The sequence below is a fragment of the Engraulis encrasicolus genome, chromosome 10 (assembly GCF_034702125.1).
Source record: "Engraulis encrasicolus isolate BLACKSEA-1 chromosome 10, IST_EnEncr_1.0, whole genome shotgun sequence".
NCBI classification, from domain to species: Eukaryota; Metazoa; Chordata; class Actinopteri; order Clupeiformes; family Engraulidae; genus Engraulis; species Engraulis encrasicolus.
In genome coordinates this window covers 5,124,589-5,139,315 of record NC_085866.1, presented here as the reverse complement: position 1 = coordinate 5,139,315, position 14,727 = coordinate 5,124,589, and the positions used below count along the sequence as shown (strand labels likewise).

The window sequence follows — 14,727 nt, the reverse complement described above, 5'->3', positions numbered from 1 at the left end:
TTACCTCAGATATTCAGTTAGATAATTAGCTCAGGTTACCCGCGGCTTCCCAAAACTTCATCCACTCATATGACATAATTTTACGCAGCGTTTTGAACAAAATTGGCAAAGTTGGCTCAAGTGCATTTACTCTAGGGGCGTTTCTCTGCCTTTACTAGATTCCCTCCCCTTCATGCAGCCCTCCCCCTGTTGCTCCATCCCTTATCACCGGTTGTCTCCTCGCTGTCTACACCTGCGAGTATCCCATATGCCGTAATTTTTGTCCCGGGTAATACTTAGTTCGGACCCGTCGCGGGGCTAGTCCTACGGCTTGGCTTCCTGTCCGGCACTGCACAACAGTGCTAGCTTTCGCCAGTTAAAAATCAATATCGTCGCCGTGCCTTGTTTGCAGAGCATTGCCAGAGGCGACCCTCACTACACAGAGGCTAAAAAGCGGTCAATCGCCAATATTCAAGAATATTGATACCCCAAAGAGATATCCCACGAGGAATCTTGACGGGGGACACGAGGAGAATTATGAAGGTAAGAGGCAACGATTTTATGCTGCTGTCATGCCCTGCCCGTGGGCACAACTATCATAGTGTCAAAGTGTGGTGTTCTGATATGTAGCCAAATGCGACTTTATGTTAGTTAAAGGTACACCATGTCCCTGTGCCGGAATGCACTTTGTTTATATTGCCATACATCACCACATCTCTCCATGTGAGGCGCATTTTTTATACGCTCTTATGAAGTGCAAGCGCGCGCTGTCAGATTTGTCGTCTTTTTTTTTTTTGCCCTGGCTTTTTTCCCTCCAGACCATCACGCGTCCCGTGCTCAGCTCAGTTGTGGAGTGGAGGAGCATCCCTCCGCTAGCAACACTGTCCAAATACGCCGTCTGCTGTGCGCATCTCCTCCGCGCCCGTCTCGCAGGCGTGAGGAATTTAACAGTGATTTCTTGTCGATTTCTATGCTATATTGGGACATATAGACTGCACATGTAGACTGCACATTTATTTTTTTGTTGGAAGACATCAGAAAAATCAGCTTTTTGACGTATTGTTGCGCACTGTGACCGTCGGGGTCAAGTTTCCTCCGCGTCAATGTATATAGACGTGTTTAAACGACTTTTCTTTGAGCGGCTGAATTGCTTGAAAAGAATGTGTGTATGTCAGCGGCAATGCAGGTCAGTACTATTTTCTGAAAATATCGGTGGTGTGAGAGAGTGTGACAGGGAATGTGGGCATGAGATGGTGAAAGTTGATAGTAGCGAACCCCGCGTTCTAGACGGATGAAAGTCATGACTTTCCACATTTCAACACTTGTTTAGGCTATATATCCACATTGTTTACAAATAGCAAAATTACTTTTTTGTTGTTGTTTTTTTTTAAACAAAATTCACGTCTCGCTATAACTTCACTGAGCATTGCCATTAAGAGCCTCTGTTGGTTTGAATGTAAATAGGCATAGAAAACTTAGAAAAAACACTCAAAAGAATGGGCATTAAATCACTGAAATGAATTTAAATTGATAATTTTATAATACATTCATTATGGGTTAGGCTATGTGGATTTCAAGGTGCATTTGCTCTACCAGTGTTTAACTAGTTTTCTGCTTGGCTTGTTGGCATATAACACTGTTGTTTATGGTTCTTGAATATGATAAAAGCGTTTTGTTATTTTATTCATGTAGTAAGCATTGCTTTAGAAATCTGCTGCGGGCTACTACAATGTTTATCAGGGAAAGTGAATGTTTCTCGCTTTGTTGTTATTAATTCCTATGCAATGTAGATATGTTTGCATGCATGCATTGACCTTATACCCCCGCTGATGTGTGTGTGTGTGTGTGTGTGTGTGTGTGTGTGTGTGTGTGTGTGTGTGTGTGTGTGTGTGTGTGTGTGTGTGTGTGTGTGTGTGTGTGTGTGTGTGAATCAGTGTTTGTTGGGTGTGTCCATCCCTGTTTGCAAGGAATGGATGCTGTGACCCTGGCTTCACAGCCATGCGTTGCTATGTAGGCCCCGGGACTAGTCAAGGTTATAGTGCTGTTATGAATCATTAATAAAGTCTGAGAAAGAGATGGCAAGAAGAAGAAGAAGAAGAAGAAGAGAATGAGAGAGTCACCCGTAAACAGAGACTGAGAGACAGAGAGAGAGACAGAAAGAGAGAGTGAAAGAGGGGGTATGTTGCAATCTGAGGCGTCTCGATGCCAGTGATTGTCCTTGCATGCACATACTAAACCCCCGAAGGATCCCCCCACATACACATATACACCCTGTCAGCCTGCCTCCATCCCTGCCTGCCTGCCCTGTCTGCCTGCCTGCCCTGCCTGCCTGCCTGCCTGCATGCGTCTCAGCCATAGATCTCAGATGTCTAGCGGTGACAGCCACAGTGACTTGTAGAAGACGTGCAGAGTCGAAGAGGGGCCAGTGTTATTGCAAAGAGGAGCCTGTGTTATTTCGCCAGTGTTATTTCGCCAGTGTTATTTGGCCAGTGTTATTTGGCCAGTGTTATTTGGCCAGTGTCTTGTGATCCTCCTCAGCCCTCGACCCCTGTTATGTATGTCACCTCCTCGCCCATAATCCATGCCACCCTTATCAGCGCAGGCTATTAACGAGAGCCTGATTACTGCTCAAGTTTTTTTTTTCTGTCGTTAATTACCCGATTGTATGCATGGCGCCTCCCCATCACCTCCATGCATATTCAAGGAGGCGATGAGTGGCAAGGTGTGGTGGTGGGGGTGTGGTGGTGGTGGGGGTGTGGTTGTGGGGGTGGTGGTGGTGGGGCTGGGGGTGGTGGTGGGGCTGGTGGTGGTGTGGGTGGTGGTNGGCATGGTGGTGGTGGGCGTGGTGGGGGTGGTCTTGGTGGTGGTGGTCTTGGTGGGGCTGGTGTGGGGTGGTGGTGGGGGTGGTGGTGCTGGTGGTGGTGGCCGTGGTGGTGGTGGTGGTGTGGGGTGGTTGGGGTGCTAGTGGTGGTTGTGGTGGTAGGGGTGGTGGTGTGGGGTGTGAGAAGGCGTGGCGAGGCTTTGGGAGGGCAATCGGGCACTTGGGTGCTCTTACCCTTGACCAGACACAGGTTTCAGAGAGCGGTCATCCATCTGTGGACTAATGTACCTCTCAACATCCTCAACATACTTGCACGCACCGCTTTTGGAGTACCGCACTGAGGCGATGGACTGACTCAGGACTGACACACGCATACATTTTAAAGAACTACCGTACTGTACGTGGTGCTTTACGTGCGACTGAATACGCTCTGAGCACCACCGTCCCCTGCAAAAAGCAATTTAGAGTGATGCAGAGCATTCCCGAATTACTGGATTTAAAACTACAAGAGATGATTTATCGCTCGTCTAATGGGGGAGCTGGATTCCACTTGGAGTGCAACTGCGCACTTAAACAAAAAAACATAAGCTTTCAGAGTGTAACATTTTGTGCCTTATGCCGTCTAATCCATCTTCTGTTATTGAACAGTTAAGAGCAAGTTGTTTCACTTCAGTTTTTTTTTTTATTCCCTCGGTCACTTCAATATTTATTGCAAATGGACCTTGACATGGAGGCGAGGCTGACGTAACAGTACACATAAATCAGAGTTAAGATAAATTATTGTCACTGTGGCGGATTGTGGATGGAAGCGTGTAAAACCACAAGGATGATGGTGTGGTAAAGCTGGCGTTATGGGAGAGAGAGGACACAGCCTTGACCGAGGGGTTGCGACTGAACGAGAAGAGAGGAGAGGAGAGGAGAGGAGAGGAGAGGAGGGGAGAGGAGAGGAGAGAAGAGAAGAGGAGGGGAGAGGAGGGGAGGGGAGCGGAGAGGAGGGGAGAGGAGAGGAGAGGAGAGGAGGGGAGAGGAGAGAAGACAGAAGAGAAGAGAGGTGTGTTTTGGAGAGGAGAGAGGAGAGGTGGGGAGTAGAGAAGAGAGGTGGGGTGTGGAGAGGAGAGGTGGGGAGAGGAGGGGAGAGGAGAGGAGGGGAGAGGAGAGGAGAGGAGAGGAGGGGAGAGGATAGGGGAGGGGAGGAGAGGAGAGGAGGGGAGAGGAGAGGAGAGGAGACAGAAGAGAGGAGTGGAGAGGAGGAGAGGAGAGGAGGAGAGGAGAGGAGAAGAGGAGTGGAGAGGAGAGCAGAGGAGGGGAGAGGAGAAGAGAGGAGGGGAGAGGAGAGGAGATGAGAGGAGAGGAGAGAGAAGAGGGTAGAGGAGAGGAGGGGAGAGGAGAGGAGAGGAGAGGAGAGGAAAGGAGAGGAGAGGGGAGGAGAGGAGAGGAGACAGAAGAGAAGAGAGGAGAGGAGAGGAGAGGAGAGGAGAGGAGAGGAGAGGAGAGGAGAGGAAAGGAGAGGAGAGGGGATGAGAGGAGAGGAGACAGAAGAGAAGAGAGGAGAGGCTAGCAGAGGAGAGGGGCCAGAAGAGAGGAGAGGAGACAGAAGAAAGGAGAGGGGAAGAGAGGAGAGGAGAGGAGACATAAGAAAGGAGAGGAGGAGGTAGGAAGAGCAGGATCAATATCAGGTGCCGAGGAGGATGGGGAGAGAGAGGGAGGATGGGGAGCAGAGCGAGGGGGAAAGATAGAGAGAGAGAGAGATGGGGAAAAGAGAGAGGCAGAGAGAGATGGGGAAAAGAGAGAGATGGAGAGCGGGAGAGAGAGGGGTCACCTTCAGCCACCCCACTGAATCAGCACTCCCTCCCCTCCCCTCATCCCCTCCTCCCCTCGTCTCCACCACTCGGGTTACGCTCCTCTGACCGACCTGACATGTCGAGATCCGCTGCCCAGTGCCCCCACAGGCCACACACTCCCCCCATATCCCCCCCATAACCCCCCCCCCCCCCCCCCCCCCCCCCCCCCCACACACACACACACACACTCACACAACCTCCAACCTCCCATGCACAATATATTTTCCAGTGTTAACCCAGTAAGACACGGCCCCTGTTATAAATTAGCCGTTACCAGAATGGCGATGACCAAGTCGTAATATACAGACCAAGAGCGAGCGGAGCAAACGAAGCGACGGAAGTCATTATTTGTCTATGGAGGGCACGCGACCTGCGCTACCGATGCGAATTCGCCAGGAGCGAAGCTTCTTGAGCGACCAGAGCGAATTTTGACGATTAAACTAAATCTAATCGTAGGCGAATTCGCTCTGACGCTGTTCGGCGAAAACCAATCGGAACGTTCATATCTCCGAATGTCCCAGGCTGTCAAGCCAGAGCCGTTATGTGATTAGCTGAATCAAACATGTCATGTCATGTCAATACAGTGAATTAAAGGTGAAACTTCTTCTGCTACCCACGCTACCAGGCAGCATAGTTCGCTCTTGGTCTGGACACGGCATTACGGCCCTGGACACTGTCATAGTGGTGTAGTACTAGACTAGTCAGTGACTATTTCAGCGTTCCACTGGTGGAGCGGCATGTGTGAAGGGGCTACATCAACTCTTCAGAGAGTCGAATTTAACACATTTAGTTGGTCCCATACTCTCTAAGTATTGAATTAGCACTGCAAAATGTTACTGTGTGCATAGCCCCTCTCACAACCCCCTTTAGATACTGGCCCAGATCTGATTCACATGCGGCGCACTTCAGCCAGATCTGGTAGCGTACAGAGCCACAATTGTGAGAGAGTGTAAATACATAATAATTAGGGGTGTAACGGTACACAAAAATCACGGTTTGGTATGTACCCCGGTTTTAGAGTCACGGTTCGGTACATTTTCAGTACAGTATATGGGAACAAAATGAAAAACCATTTCCCTTCCTCAGCACGATGTTTATTTCACCAAAATATTGTCAAAATGCAAACGAAAAAAAGGAAATACATTCAACCTGCTACTTTGGGTTGGAGATTTCATCAGTGTAAGAAATAGCACTTTCTCCTCAAGGTTTCACAAAGACCCAGCCTCTACACCTGCTTTTTCTTGCATTCTCTCTCAGGGTTCTGCACAAGCCTCTGCATGTAGTGCAAAGCCTTTTACTCAACCTTTCGGTACAGCACTGTTCGGTTCGGTACAGGTCTTTTCGGTACGGTACGTCGGTTCAGTTTGATATCGTTACAGGCCTAATAATAATCGATATGTATGTATCGATGCATCGATCCAGAGGCCGGCGATCAAATTGAATCATATCGTATTGTATCGTGAGGTATTCTTAACTATCGGAAATAATCGAATCGCTTTCGGAAACTATCGGAAATAATCGAATGCCTTAGGAAATCGATATTGAACCGTATCGTCATGTAGGCTGTAGGTGATTTACTCCCCTAGCCCAGATCTGGTCCACTTGCGGCACACTTCAGCCACATCTAGTAGTGCACAGAGCCGGAATTGTTAGAGAGAGTGAGTGTGCTGTCAGGTCATCTGCATCTTTCCTGCTGCTCCTTCTCCCGTTTCCTCGTCTGCTTCCCATTTCCATTCTTTTTTGCACAGTCACTCACACAGAGCTCTTGTCTTATGACTGGCTGGGCCGGCACAATAGGCATTTACTACTCTCGTCTCTTGTCTCTTCTTGTCTCTCGTCTCATCTCTTGTCTCGTCTCGTCTCGTCTCTCGTCTCATCTCTTGTCTCGTCTCGTCTCTCGTCTCTCGTCTCGTCTCGTCTCGTCTCTCATCTCATCTCTCGTCTCGTCTCGTCTCTCGTCTCATCTCTCTTCTCTCGTCTTGTCTCGTCTCGTCTCTCGTCTCGTCTCTCGTCTCATCTCTCGTCTCGTCTTGTCTGTCTGACGATGCTGCTGCTCCTCTCGTCTCTCGTCTCGTCTTGTCTGTCTGACGATGCTGCTGCTCATCTCTCGTCTCGTCTTGTCTGTCTGACGATGCTGCTGCTCCTCTCTATCTCCATTCTCTGTCCCTGTCGCTGTCTCCCTTTATGTGATTTTCTCTCTATCATTCCATATCTCCCTCTCTCTCTCTCTCTCTCTCTCTCCCTCTCTCTCTCTCTCTCTCTCTCTCTCTCTCTCTCTCTCTCTCTCTATCTATCTATCTCTCTCTCCCTCTCTCCCTCCATCTCTCTCTCTCCATCTCCCTCTCTCCCTCTCTCTCTCTCTCTCTCTCTCTCTCTCCCTCTCTCTCTCTCTCTCTCTCTCTCTCTCTCTGTCATCTCATTAGGGTCCCCCTGTCATGTCATCCCTCTCTCTCTCTGTTTTGATACCTCGGTTATCTTCCTCTCCATCTCTTGCTCTGTCCAGTGCTCTGTTCCATTCCTCATATCCTGACATATCTCTCCACCCCCCCCCCAAACTGCCCATCCAACACCCCATGCAGCCCCCCCCCCCACTGCCCACATAACACCTCCATGCATCTCCCTTGCCGAACCCTCACCCCCCCCCCCCCAAACTGCTCATCCAACACCCCCATGCAGCCACCCCCCCTCACTGCCCAAATAAACAGCCCCATGCATCTCCCTTGCCGAGCCCCCCCCCCCCCCCCCAACTGCCCATCCAACACCCCCATGCACCCCCCCCCCCAACTGCCCACCTAACACCCCCATGCATCTCCCTTGACGAGCCCTCACCCACCCCCACACCCTCCCATCCCGAGCACTATCAGTCTGCCATGCAGCTCCCCTGTCGAAGCCCCCACCCCCTCCCGAGCACTATCAGTCTGCCTGTGTCGTTTCTGTCTGTTTTCCACGCGGAGTGCTATCCATCATCTCGTGGCAGCCCCTCCAAGTTAGCACATCACTGGCCCTTTTAATTAAACTCTTATCTCGGCTTGACAAGAACGCACGGCATCGATTTCATATTTCACCGCCTCCCTCCCATTGTCTCCCCCTCTCTCTCTCTCATTAAAGGACACCGCCCCTTCCTTCATGTGGCTCCGTTTCCATACCCGGTCCACAAAGTGCTCTAATGACACAGACCGTGGTCTTTCTCACGCTTACTGTAGACATCTTTCCCTTCCCTTGCCTTCTTTTAAAAATATATTTTTTTTGGGCTTTTATATTTTTGTGATAGGATAGTTAAAAGAGACAGGAAGCAAGTGGGGGAGAGAGAGATGGGGGAGGTTCTGCAAAGGACCCAGGCCGGAAATGAACCCGGGTCGCCGGTGTAGCAGTGTGGTGCCCTACCATTTCAGCCACGGCAGGACCGCCTTCTGTTGCCTTTCCCTCTCACCCACTTGAATAAGTGCCATTCATTACCTCTGATTGAAGCATCACAAGCGAATTACTGGCGTCCAGATGTGTCCTTTCGACTGAGGCTTGTGTTGTGATTGCATTGTGGGAGAAATTGTTTTGAAAAAGTAGAAGCATGCACATTGCACCTTACTGTGAAAAGGTACAGGACCAAAAACACAGATATGATAAAAACAAAATAGAAGTTTTGCACTCTGAAAGCTTAAAAACGAAACGGTTTTATTGAAAACACATGTTTCGATCCACCAGAGTCCTCTTCAGGCATTCCAAGTGTATTTTTTCAGAGTGGAAAGTGCCCATTTGTTATACCAAAGCCACAGTCCAATTCTTGCATTTATTTCGTGGGATACGGTCATGCACAGAGCGATGTTTTGGCGCAGCCCCGTAATGCATGCTGCTGTACCACCAGTGGTACGCTGTGATAGTCACTGAAAAGTTAACTACCATAGTAATACACTACCTAGTGATGCACTATGACTCGGTTATTGCCATTCTGGTAACAGCACATTTATAACACCATGTTTTAACAGGTTAAGCCATCTTTAGTGTGTAGGAAATGGCCATGTCATTGTCATTACATTACATATGCTCACATATGGACCTGCTGACGGTGGCAGGCAGGCAACACACAGTGGCGGCCATTGTTGCTTTTGGGTGGAGCCGTTTAAATGGGTTGACGTAGAGGAATGTCTCTTGGTAGGTTGATCTGAATTGCAGATTGTCTGAGGCTCGTCCCAAGGGTGTATTAACCTGTAGGTATTTGTTTAAGTCACTCTCTCTCTCTCTCTTGCTCTCTCCCTCTCTCTCTCTCTCTCTCTCTCTCTCTCTCTCTTCTCTCTCCTCTCCTCTCTTCTCTCTCTTTCTCTCTCAGTCTCTTCCTTCCTTCTCTTCTCCTCTCCCTCTCCTCTCCACTTCCACTCCTCTTTCTCTCCTCTCCCCCCATATCCCAGTGGAAAAACCCAGATACTTAAAGTGTAAACGTTTTTTTGACCGAACATAGTACAAAGGTACTATTTCGCGATTTTAAAGCGCTTCGTGCACTATTAAGTGCGCTGAAGCACTACTAACATACTTCAGCACACTTGCACACACTGAGGAAGCTTAAAATTGCTCCAAGCTTTTGGACATACTTTAAGTCACTACAGCATACTTTTGAAAGTATCTCTAAACAACAACACGCTTTTCATGCATTCGTAAATGTCTCTAAGAGTGTGCTTGATACAGCTTCTATAACATGTTAACTGTACTAGAAGTTCTGTAAAAGTATATTAAATCATGTTCTTTGGACTACATTGGAACTTTTAAGTCTGTAAAAAGTAAGCATATTAAGAATTTGTGAAATATATAACAGTTATGCCTTGAAGTATATTTAACAGATACTCCCAATACATGACACAATATTACAATTCAAACTACAATCCATGCCTGGTCCTCATAGCTTGTACACATTTACACACAGTCACAGTCCCGAGAATGTTTACAGTATGCATGCCTCAGCACGACTGACATTTACAATCATTGCATTGTTACAGAATTTCAGATACGCATATCAATTAATCTTTTTCAATCTAGCATCACCTTCCCTGCAGTTGATCACCTGAATTAATCATTAATGTGACCTTTTTATTCTTGTTTAAACAACTAGTTCCACTTACTCCCACCATGAGAACATGGAAGTGTGAGTCTATATATACCAGAACACAAACGTGACCACATAATGACGGTGGGAACAAATCATTTTTTGTGTACCACTTTAAATTTTTAAAAACCCCTACAATAAACACAGAATATAACAATTGAGTTAATATGTTCATGCAAACCAAAAATATTCCTTCAGATAAATGGCTTTCTGTATGAGATATTAGCTCCCAAAGTGAATTGCAAGATGGGACAAGCATGATGGTGCATGATGGTTAAATGCACTTTGGAAAAGCACACATTTGAAATTTATGGGTGAAGTACCAATCATGTGCACTTAGAAAAAGTGTACTTCAATATGTTAAAGCGACTTTACTTTAAAGCGCACCTATAAAAAATCCACACTCGAAGACATATGGGTGAAGTGTAATCATATTTATGTTTGAAAAAGTACACTTGCATAGTTATTAAAAAATACACTTTACGAAAGTTCACTATTAGAGCACTAGTATATATTCCACTAAATACACTTTATAGCCAAACATCTTCAGAAGTCCACTTTAGTATGGTTCGCTCAAAGTGTACTTTATTTGAGAGCAACTTAGACCTACATCTAATTTTAAGTACACTTTAAATAAGCATATTGTAAACATACTTTTCTTAGCACAAAAACACGAGTTCACTTTAACATCTAGTACACTTCATCATCTTTATGTGTACTAAATTAAAACCACCTTTTCACCTGGATACCTCGTCCCTTCACCCCTCTCCTCCTCTCCTCTCCTTCTCCTTCTCCACCTCCACATCCTCTCCTCCCTCTCCCCCCCTCACCTCTCCTCTCTTCTCGTCCACCCTCTCTCCTCTCATCTCCTCTCCTCTCCACTCCTCTCCTCCTCCACTTGCTCCCCTCCTCCTCTCCTCTCTTCTCTCATCTTCTTCTTTCATGGAGATGTACAGAGGGGATCTACCTGGGGGCAGAGGCGGACATCACATTAGGCCCCCAAACCTTGGGCAATAGCCTAGGGCCCCGGCCTCCAACCCTAAATCTTATCTTCCCTACATAGGGTCCCGACTTCTACACCAGCAGCGGTAAACTACACTAAAAGTAAGCCTGCGGTCCGTTTTTCTCAATTCTGTGTCGTTGCTAACCATCATTAAGACCCGATCTCAAGACGTAACACCATTCCCTTGGATTTAATGGTGAGAGTCGCTGTCGGAGAGAGAGTTGAGTCCCTGCTTACGAAGGATGTTGCTAAACCGTTCGTTTAGCAAAGAACCGCTTTTCGCGATACGGACCCTTTGATCTTAATGTATTGCTTATTGAAAATAGTACGAAGATAGACACTGAGACAAAAACGCTAAAATAGCACCAAAACCACAGAACTCAAATTTATGTCTATAACTTTTGAGGGCCCCATGTTTATATTTCGCCAAGGGCCCCAATATTGCTAGATCAACCCCTAACAGGGGACATTGTTATTAGGAAACACTTGCAGTGAAAAACATCAACATTGAAGTGCATATAAATACTACGTGGATCGTCTGTTTTATACAGTGCATTTGTGTGCAGTTGGAGTTGTGAATACGTAATATAAAAACCACTGCAACCTCAAATCGTATTCATCACATACGTACTGTACAAAGTGGATTTGTGCTTTGTAATAACCACTATATGTGTTTAGAATAATAAATTACAGTACATTAATATAGTGATACAATTAATAGTACCCCAGATATAAAAACTGTTTAAACTGTTTAGATTAATTTTTAATTAAGGCATTGCTTCAAACCGCTTCAGAGAGCCATTAGTGTGCATTAGCAGGGGGTTGTAGTCTTCAGGGGCCCCTGACCTGACTCACAGCTTGGTATTATCTTATTGCTCATCGGCGACAATGGCTAGTGGTTTGGCAGAGTCATTAGCCATTTAGCCTTTCTTTTTAACATCTTTTCGGGGCTTTTTGCCGTTATTGTGTGACAGGACAGTGAAGACATGACAGGAAGCGATTGGGAGAGACAGACGGGGGAGGGTCGGCAAAGGGCCCAGGCCGTAACCGAGACAGACGGGGGAGGGTCGGCAAAGGGCCCAGGCCGTAACCGAGTGTAGGTCGCCGGTGTGGCAGTGCAGTGCCCTGCTGATTGGGCCCCGGCCGGGCCGCCATTCAGCCTTTCTTCTATTTTTGTTGTCTGCATTTGCTTTAAAACCAGAGGATCAGTGCTATCACAATAATTTTGCGTATGGCTATATGAAACTACCTATAGGATATCAGATAAGTAGAATCTGGATGATCTTTCTTGAATTTAAATACAACACGAGGAGCAAACATAGGATTTAGGCTACTGATATATATGTCATATACCCATGAATAAGTTACCTGCCAAAGTGACTAGTGAAATTATTGCCATGAGTAAGGTTTACCCCTGAACAGCCACACCAGACGACCGTAATACAGAAGAAGGAAATTAATTAAGATTACTGCCAACACGTTTCAGCCAGCTACATCATTGGGGCAAGAAGAGGACCAAGCAGTGATTTTGATAGTTTTTTTAATGTTTCAGCCAAAGAGCACCCTCCAACCCCCCAGTGGTGTAGTCTACGTAGAACACGGGTATACAGAGTATACCCACTTCTAAATTTCAGGGATTTCAGTATACCCGCTTAAAATGGATTGATCCATTATTTTGAATTGCACAAATATATACAGTAGAGATGTACAGGATCCAAGATCCGGTTCCGGATCCGGCAGGATAATAGGGTTTTTCAGACTATCCGGATCCGGCAGGATCTTAAGCAGTGGATCCGGTATCCGGCAGATACCTAAAAATCAGGATCTGGGGCATCTCTACTTTTTACGTAGCCTAGGCTTTTCAGTCAGTCTTTCACAACCCCAATCGCTGCATGGAGTGAAAGCCCTTTAGAAGCGGCTGTTGAAGGCAGTGTGGCAGTAAGCCAATAAGTCTTAAAAATAGTTTGCACCAACGTAATAAAAAGGGCCCACGTGTGCGAGTTGGCTATGTGTTTCAACCTTTTCGTAGGACCCGGTATCCGGTTCCGGATCCGGCAGGATCTTAAGCAGTGGATCCGGTATCCGGCAGGATCCTAAAAATCAGGTTCCGGTGCATCTCTAATATACAGTATACCCACTTCAAAAAATGCTCAAATATACAGTATACCCACCATAAAAAGTAGACTACACCACTGCAACCCCCACCTGTTTGACCACTTGAATGCCGCAGCCGTCCAGCCCTCTTTTTCTCCAAACCTATTACATGTAACAACCCTGGTGTCAATACATTAGTCAGTTCTCTCATCGAGTTCAGATTATGATGACAAGAGAGTGGAGGAGACCTGTTTATGTTGCACGTGTTTTGCTTGTGATGTGACTGAAGACAGTTGTCCTGTTTGTACACTGCATTGCATTGCATCACACTTAGCTGACGCTTTTATCCAAAGCGACCTACAGTTATTTACTGGGTATTGGTTACAGTCCCTGGAGCAATGTGGGGTAAGGTGCCTTGGTACAGGGTATTGGTTACAGTCCCTGGAGCAATGTGGGGTAAGGTGCCTTGTTGGAACGCACATGACTTCAGCCATGGATGGTGTAAGGAGAGGTAAGGGTGGGATTTGAACCTGCAACTCTCTGATCTAAAGATATCTCCCCAACCATTAGGCCACAACTGCCCGAAATGTGTTTTGGTTTGGGGTATATACACTGCTAGAAGATGTTTGGATTGATGTCTAAGTTGTGGTGTAGTAATATGCACATTCCACAAGAGGGAGACATGCATTAACCCACATGGCTCTGACCCAGCCTGTAGTGGAGTGTCCTCCTTGATAGTAGCGCTCTCTATTGGACATATTGACACATTGCAAGTGGTTTGAGACCACATTTTATTTCACTATTAGGCTACCTCACTGTTATGAATGAACACTAAACAGCATCGCATCATAGTCTACAATAGCCTGGTCCTGACCATCCCATAATACTACCATTTCCATTTCGTATTCATGGTCTGGACTTTGTTTGATCTGACGCGATTGCAGGAAGCATGAAGGACATTTTTTGAAAAATCAGGATTTAACTTATAAGTTGTTGAACAAACGTGTCTGACGTCTATCTATGGCAATGTAGGACCGTTTAACAGACATGTCTGACAGAACATCCTGCCGTAGTATAAAAGGCCAGGGTTTCCCAAACTGGGGTGCTGGCACCCCTGGGGGTGCGTGGCCTGCCCCAAGGGGGTGGGTGAGTTGAATAGAGCAATGGCAGATATGTGTTTTAATGCTGTATTCATGTACATTAAGTAGGTTTTAATTGTATGGTGCATTGTATGCTTGAAGAAACATCAAGTCTATTGTAAATGAGGTTTCCCTAAATGACTGCATAATGTGCAATGATTTGTGCTGTGAACCCATATTTGAGTGGCCATAAGTACACCAAAACATTCACTTATGGGGTGCGCGAACCACATTGAAATGTACAAGGGGGTGCGCAAGGAAAAAAGTTTGGGAAACACTGGTATAGGCCATCAGGTATCTGAGAGGGAATTAAGGTTATCCTCTAGTAGACGTTTTGGAGAAGTTGAAATTACTATGAAGGTCCCAGCTCATTAGGGACCCTTTTTTGACAAATGTAGGACGCTGGTGCTTTAAAGTAAAACAATTTTATGTAGCGAAATGTGGCCGCTGTTGTAAGACACGAACACCAGAGGGGAAATTCCAAATTGCATGGAGGCTCCTTCATATCACTGTAGTGGTGTCTGGCCTCGACCAGCTCGTCTCCAGAGATCCGAAATCAATTTGCTGCTCTGGAAATGTGGAGGACGAGGTTCCTTGAGGGGGGGGGGGGGGGAAAGCATTATTGAATTGAATTGAAATGTTCTAATTTTCATCCTTACCCCAGTTTTGGTAATATGGGGACATAGAATCCACCTCCCCACAACATACACACCACATAGAAACTCCACCTCCCAACTAACTTTTTCCCCCAAATTCCATTC

General features: G+C 46.6%; 1 protein-coding gene across 1 annotated transcript in view; it reads left to right on the top strand.

Annotated features, from left to right (window-relative positions):
• The first annotated feature begins 223 nt into the window (after positions 1–223).
• Positions 224–14,727, top strand: part of LOC134456420 (membrane-associated guanylate kinase, WW and PDZ domain-containing protein 3) — a 249,754-nt gene continuing 235,250 nt past the window's right edge. The window contains exon 1 of the mRNA XM_063207783.1: positions 224–522. The gene's annotated coding sequence lies outside the window, so the exon portion shown is untranslated. The remainder of the gene's footprint in view (positions 523–14,727) is intronic.